Source organism: Lactuca serriola, chromosome 6 (assembly GCF_051521515.1).
Source record: "Lactuca serriola cultivar US96UC23 chromosome 6, Lser_US96UC23_V15, whole genome shotgun sequence".
Classification (NCBI taxonomy): domain Eukaryota; kingdom Viridiplantae; phylum Streptophyta; class Magnoliopsida; order Asterales; family Asteraceae; genus Lactuca; species Lactuca serriola.
Genome location: NC_136413.1, coordinates 109,782,751 through 109,791,289, shown reverse-complemented (window position 1 = coordinate 109,791,289; position 8,539 = coordinate 109,782,751).

The following is an 8,539-nucleotide window of genomic DNA, read 5'->3' as shown; positions in this document are numbered from 1 at the left end:
GGTTCACCTAGATATTTCAATATGAGTACGTTCCCCAAATGGAGACGGAATGATTGGACCAGGAGTTTCTGTCTATCAAGTAGAAGACAGAAATAGTGACATAGATTACGAGGATGTTTCATGAGAGGGCGTTGTTATGCCCTAAGCACGTGTCTACAGAGCAGGCACGTGTGATCCAGTACTTGAGCATTTTGAGGCGAGATATTTGGGAGTTCATGGTGAACTCATCATATCGGACATTGGTTGAGCTATAGAACAATGCCAGGAGGAGGGAGATTGAGTTTGAGATTCATACTAGAGAGGAGGGAGAGTCTCATAGGAGAGACAAGAGACTAGTGCAGTCGCAGCCGACGACCAAGCGGGCTAAGCCCGCTGATACAAGAGTAAGAGGCCAGAAGGGCCGCACTTGTGGCAAGTGCAACAAGAGTCATGGGGGATCTTGCCGATCAGGTATTTGTTACAAATACAACAAGGAGGGGAATATGGCGAAGGATTTACCCAAGGGATTTTCAGTTTTCTTTCAGTGCAACCAAACTGGCCACCGAAAGGACGAGTTTCCGCAACTCACTCAGGGACCATCCTTGGCTTATGCTCCTATTGCTCTGCGGGTTACTGATGGTCGGCCTGGGAAGGCCAAGGCTCAAAGAGCTCACAAGAGAGCTTTCCAGCTGACTGTAGAGGAGGTTCACACAGCACCTGATGTTGTTGCTGGTATGTACCTCCTTATTCATGATATTATTATTATCTTTTTATGCTTATAATGTGTTTTATATAAGTACTTTTCTAGTGAATTTTGTACCTGCCTTGGTGTTATTTGACTCGGGTGGGAGTCAATCCTTTGTGTCTTTTTCCTTTATTTCGTTTTTCCCACTGATGTATTCCGAAGATGTGTTTTCGAGATTTTTTGTGTTGAGTTTCCGATAGATATGGTGCCAATAGCGATGGGAGATGTATGTGTCATAGTGGTCATGGGAGATGTATGTGCCAATAGCGATGGGAGATGTATGTGCCAATAGCGATAGATATGACTCATCTTCTTGATTTAACCATTTCAACAATTCAAGTTCCTCTTCTTAGTCATAAGAATGCACTAAGATTTCCTTAGAGAACTAATTTTGATATGGTTTCTTAATCATTAAGATGATCACAAAACTGATACTAAAGTACTCTCCCATCTTTTCAGATATGAGAAACTTTTATCCTTCTGCCTAATTTGATTCTTCTTATTCGCCCTGCCATACATTGGAACCTTTTCCAATGTCTCAGAGTTACACTTAAGCTTGTAAGTATAATCATATTTACTGAGCTTTAGTAAACTATGACGAATAGTCTTATCAATCTTTTGTGGTGGACTTAATCAGTGCACAAGAATGTGTACTCGATCCCTTAGTCCTTTACTTGACTCACACATCCATGTGGCCGAGTAATTAGTCTTAATTTTCCAAAACTTGAAAGTTCTCATTCATCATGCTATACAACTTGCATGATTCCAAGTTCCGGTCCAATTGAAACTTGGGTGATGAGAATCTTTCCTTATTTGGTAAATCTAGACATTACCACAAATGAAAGAATCAATTTCATATTTCCACTCTTGCTTTTAATGGAATCATATAAGCAACAATTTTTCCTCAAAAGCCATTGTAAGGATATTTTAAAATAAATAAAATCAAAAAAAATTTCTTTTATTTTAAAACTTTGCGGAAAAACTTATCCTTACAATCCATATGAAAACTTGTTGTTATCTATTCCTAAGCAATATCTCATAACTCCTAAGAAGTTGCTCAAGAATCCGATCTTCAAACTATGCGATAGAAATCCATCTAAGCCATCAGATTCAGCATATTCTTTCTTTAAGTTTCTTCACTTTTCTTTGATTCTTAAAACATCACCATGTGACCCAGTCACATCATGTATCAGGAATCTCAGAATAGAAACTTAACAGAGTTAGATAGTGGTCTTTACCTGAAGTAGAGTCAAACTTATTGACTTTAACATCCTTAGGTAAATTTGGCAGCTTCGCAACCAATGCCCCTTCCCTTGGCAATATAAACATATGGACCCTTTGATAATGGTACACGAGACTATCACAGACTTAGCTTTTCTCTTTACCATTTGGTCAACCGAGTTGACTATGGCCGATCCCTTTCCATTGGGAAGAGAATGCTTTACTGGATATCCAATGTCATCATAGTCAATGTCCATAAAGTTTTAGGAAGTTGATCTTAGCAAATAGATAAGATCGTTAAGGGTCTTGTCATAGTCTGTTTCATAGGTGTCCCAAAGGAACTCACTATGTGACTTAGAAAGTGATTGAACCACCAACTTTCTCAAGACTTTGACACCCAACTCTCCCGGCTTGTCAATATGTGACTACATCTCCAAGATGTGCTCACACCTAGACCTTGCCTTGCCAATAGGGCTTGAGTGACCTTAAACTTTTCAAGAACTTGTGGGTTGGGGAGAATAATTGGAGGAGGTGAAAGAAGTATGATTTCCAAAGGACATCATCTTCATTTAGGAAACCTTGTTTCACTAGATTTGGGAAGATCATAGGTGTCTATTATAGACATCTTTTGGGAGATATTCAAGATAGTTGATTTAAAGTCCTTAATATGACACCCAATATGAAATATTAAGGCTAGGACCCAACAAACTATTTTATAACTTAGAAGAGGTATGCCGTAATCCAAGCTATAAAATATTTGAAGGTAGGTGAATGACGATTCACCAATTTCCACCAAGATTAACGAAATGAATTATTAGGTTTTAATTGGTTTTGAAACTCCTAGATCTTTGAGATTCATTGAACTTTTCAAAGGCATGTTTCAATCTCGAGTGTGCCCTTCAGGTTTTGTGACTGGGATGCCGAGGATCACAAAACAAGGTGTGAAGTAACCATGCAAATCACTTGGTACCCTTAATAAATTACCCCTCAATCGATGTGCCGGTTAACCACACACGCTCCATCGATACTATGATAAATATTAAGTCACCCTTTACCTACCTTGTTAAGTCCAAGTTAGTGTGCCAGTTAACCACACACGCTCCACTAACGACTTAGACAAAGTGTAAAGTGTAATTTCATGGGTTAGCACCTTATTCACATTTTTCCTAAGTAACTAAGATTGGGTATTATTAAGAGTTTAGTTACTTAGTATTATCATTAATACTTTTAATGAAGGGAGAATTCTAGTCCTGTCAAACCCGTTCGGCTAACGACCCTCCACCAGTCAAGCAAGCGGTGGGTGAGAGTGGACACCCATTAAGTTGCCATTTTATAGGCAACAACCTTATACCCACCTTATAGACCGACTTCGTGAATGAGGCGTACTAGCGGTAAGACTGACTTTACTCTTATACATATATATATATATATATATATATATATATTATTAACTTATAATATTATAAAGTATAAGGGTTGAATTTTAACTTTTAAAATTCTAAGGGCTAACTTGGAATTAAAGTATTCATAAGTGAAAACTTTACAAATTCCAAAACTTGAGGGCAAGTTTTGAAACTATTCAAAACTAATTAATTCCATAACTTATGTGTTTAAAGTAGTTTTAATCCAAAAACTCTTCAAGTTCCATAACTTGAGGACAAGTTATGGAAGACTTTAAACTAATAAAAGAATTAACTTTTCTTTATTTTATAACTTATGAATTAATTAAGGTTACACCTTTTTTTATTTTATTTTATTTTATTAAATGAAGAGACTCTTGGTCCTCCATAACTTGAGGACAAGTTATGGAGTCATAAAACCATTTAATTAGAACTAGACTCTTCATTTTTGTAACCTTTGCCAATTTTTTATGAGTTTTATGATTCTTAAATGTGACTTTTCATATAACTTGAGGACAAGTTACAAAAACACATTTTAGAATCAATTCTTAGATTAATTTGGATTAAAACCAACTATCACATAATTTTATTCATTAATCTAAATTCACTCATAAAACAAGGTAACACAAAAAACTTTTGGTGATCCATAACTTATTCTTAAGTTATGGAATCCTTTAAAACATTAACACCAAATTTTGTAACTCCAAAAAAAAAACTTTGAATCAATTTTTTTTTAAAACCTTTTCATATCCATAACTTATGGAGGTTTCAAAAAATAAAACTCTTTAGATCAAACTTTTAAAACTAATAAAATAATCATATTATTTTATCTTTTATTAAATTTGACCTAATTCAACTCATAAAGCAAATTATTCAAATTTTACAAATAATTAGTTTTTCACAAGAACAAGTAATTATCTTAAAATTTTACAAACTTCATGTTTTTTTTCAACTTTGAAAATAAAATATTTGCATCAATATAACAGAAAACAACCCGTGGCTCTGATACCACTGTTGGGTTTTGAGCATTCTAACACTTCCTAAGTGTACATGCAACCCTAAATACCTTGGATCTATGTTTTCTCTATTATACATGCAAATAAGAACATCCAAGGTATTATCCTAATCTAGCATACAAAAACTATGAATGTAACAAGATAGAATACATACCTCTTGATGTAGCTTGATGTCTTCAAGCTTTAAGAGCTTAGCCCCAATAGTGTGGAAGCCTCAAGTGGAATCACAAATCACCAAGACACCTTGGAATACTTTAGAGAATATGATTACTTGGTTCTCTCTAGTGAAATTGGCTAGCCCTTCTTTAGTGTATCCACACTAGTGCCAATTTCACCAACCAAAGACATCTTTATATAGTATGGAGGATTAGGGTTAAACCCTAATACCCATGACCTTTCATTTCCTAGGATCCATGGGTTAAACACTCCATGGACTATCCATGAAAGCTTAGCCCAACCTAAATGAACTTGGCCCATTCCATATATATAAGAGTCCATATTTAATTAGTTCCTTTTGATCACTTAATTAATTATGAATTAATTCTTGATCAATACTAATTAAATAATATGATTCCATATTAATATATTAGAACTTATAACATATTAATATTAATCATAAACATACTATTCTCAAAAGATTATCCATATAAATTGTGTCGGTGAAGTGCAACCCAAATGGACCATGCCGGGTCGGGTCAAGTACATACCAAATATAGTTATGGACTTAGACATTAATCCAACAGAGTTATCCTCGCAGCTCTGGGAGCTGTTAGGGAAGGGTTTCATTAGACCGAGTAGCTCGATGTGGGGAGCGTCGATCCTTTTTGTTAAGAAAAAGGATGGTTCACCCTGGATGTGCATCGACTACCGGGAGTTGAACAAGTTAATGGTCAAGAACTGTTACCAACTACCGAGGATCGACGATTTGTTTTAACAACTATAGGGAGCATCTTGTTTTTCCAAGATTTATTTGAGATCTGGGTATCATCAGATGAGGGTTTGCAAGGAGGATATCCAGAAGACGGCCTTTTAGACTTGTTATGGTCATTATGTGTTTGTGGGATGCCTTTCGGGCTCACCAATGCACCGGCAGTGTTCATGGACCTCATGAACCGGGTGTGTAGGCCCATGTTGGATCGGTCAGTGATTGTGTTCATCGACGATATTTTGGTGTACTCGAGGTCTTAGGAATAAAACGAGGAGCAACTGCGAGAGATTCTTGGGGTGTTGAGGATGGACAGGCTGTATGCCAAATTATCCAAGAGTGATTCCTGGTTACGAGAGGTCCATTTTTGGGACACCTCATAATTATCATTTGTTTTAAAAGATTTATATTCTTTATATCTTGTTTTCCTAGGATAATTAGTCCTTTATTAATTATCTTTTAACCTTTCCTTTTATAGATTTTTATTCCTTTTTCATATCCTTCTCCTACTTTGACTACTTTCAAGGTGTTCCCCTCTAGGTAGTTTAATTAATTAAGGTTAGCGCACAATGTTACAATGAGTTCCTATAATCCAACTATATAACTTGATATTCCCCCCACGATGCTTCTTTGGACGTCGAAAGATTATAAAGTTAAGATAGTCGGGGTTGTAGCCAGCAACCATAGGTGGGAGTGTCAATACTGTATAGATCTATACATACCTTTAACGCTCATCTAAGATTAACGATTGTAGGCATAGGGTTGGCTGAACTTGATTGGCTAAACGGTGAATAATAAAACTCATTTAACAACTATTTTTTTAACCTTTAAAGGATGGCTATTTATTTTTATTATTCTTTCCTTTAGTATGATTTCCATACATAATTATACTTATATATATATATATATATATATATATATATATATATATATATATATATATATATATATATATATATATATATATATATATATATAATTATTCTTGTATTGATATTCTTTGATAGGATATCAGGGCAAAGTATAACTAAATTGATTGCTTATTCGTAAGTTTTTCCTTAATATAGTTTTCTTACATAATTATTCTGATATATATATATATATATATATATATATATATATATATATATATATATATATATATATATATATATATATATATATATTGGGCAGAGTAACAACTACCTACAATACTAGGACTTAAGTTTTGACAGCATAACGACTAGGTATTATGTTATCCTAGGGAATTGTCAAGTATAACAACTATGTATAATCCTCCAGTGTAATTTTAGGCATTACAACGACTACACATAATATCATTTTTATGACAGTTCACTATTCGAATAAAACCGAATTATCCAATTGGACAATTTGGATTGGACTATTTGGTTCAGATATTCGGATTTTTGGATTGATTTTCAACAAAACCAAATTATTATTTTGGAATTTGGATTGGTTTTTGGTTTATAAAATAATAACCGAATAGTCCAAAAAAACCGAATAAACATTTATTATTTATCTATTTATAATATATATCTATAATTATTTATTAATTTTGTAATTTATATTTTCAAATAGGTTTAAAACGTTTCACCTAATAAAAAAAAACATTAATATGCATTCACTCGAAAGTTTTGTATGTATAAAATATTTAACTATAATATATCTTCTTATTAGTTTTTTATAAATTTGAAATCACAACTAAATTATTTGTTTTTGTTTATTGTGTAAAGTTGGGTAATATTATAATTATATGTCGTTTTAAAATGTTTCGGTTTTTGAAAACCGAATTATAAAAACCAATCAAACCGAATTGTAATTGGATCATATCGGATCGGATTTGAATTTCGTTTGGACAATTCGGATCCATGTTTGAAAACCGAAATCAATTTGGATTTACTTGATTGGATCGGATCAAACCGATTCATCCAAACAAACACCCCTAATCATTTTAAAAACTTTGACATGATAACTACCAGACATAATATTAACCTATCATCTTGGGATAGTATAAACCATAAACATATTACAAATAATAGCATTTTTATAACATGTATCCCCCCCCCCCCATAAAACATATGAAAACAATAAAAGTGGGGCTGTAAACTCACTCTAGTAGTGTGATTTGCTGATATAGGGTAGACTCGGGACTTAAAACTTAGGAAACTGCTTCGGGATTAACTTGCTCGATTACAGAGAAAGAAAGAGAGAGAGAGAGAGAGAGAGAGAGAGAGAGGGAGAGAGAGAGAGAGAGAGAGAGAGAGAGAGAGAGAATTTCTTGAGATATGTGCGTAATGGTACTGTAGAAACTTCTATTTATAGTAGGATTTTGAGGTATACGTCGTGCAAATATTTAGCCGCGTCGTGCATGAACATTGTGGGGGAGTTGACATGTGTCACTCTCTCTCTCTCTGGGCCACGTCACCCGCAGTCTTCTCGAATCTGGTGTCAAAATGCATGTCGTGCATCGTGCACACATAAATGATTTTGGAAAAATCATGTCTTTCACACACGAGCTCTCATCTTTACCCTCTTTATGTCTATGTGATCATCTCGACAAGTACTACAACTTATCTTTATGTTGTTTTAGATAGTTTTGGCTTTCGTGTTCTGACCTAATGGGGGTATAACTAAATGATTTTATAAAAAATCATATTTTTCTCATATGGGGTCCATTTTCGGCGTTCTTTGTCTTAAAGCTTTTATCTCGGGGATTACTACGACCCTCCTTTTGGTGACACGAGCCAAAACTCGACCGATCTTTTAATTATATTTTGACGTTAATAATTTTAATTATGCGGTTGATTTTACTTTTTATAAAAATCATAACTCTTCCAATCGAAGTTAGGTTTTTATGAAGCTTATATCCCTAAAATCACGTCGTCGTGAACTTTCCGAATATGTTAACCAATTTAGAAGATGATACGACTTTTTGGACACTCATTTTCGAGCCTATGAGTTGATTTATTTTTATATGTAAGAGTATACTCAATCATATTTATTTATAAAATGAAATATTATATTGATACTCTAATACATTTATTTGTCTATGATAATTTCTAGCGGTGGTTAGTGACAAACTTTTTCCTAGTTGTCACAAATCCTAAGTCAACAATTGATGGGGTGGATTTAGAGCAATATGAAGATGGGGAGATAATCTTGAAGCCTTTGGGTGTAGTGTTTTAAGGGAGGAAAGTAAAGGGAAAACAAAGGAAACATTTCTTCTACGGAGATGTGAAGGATATGTATTCAA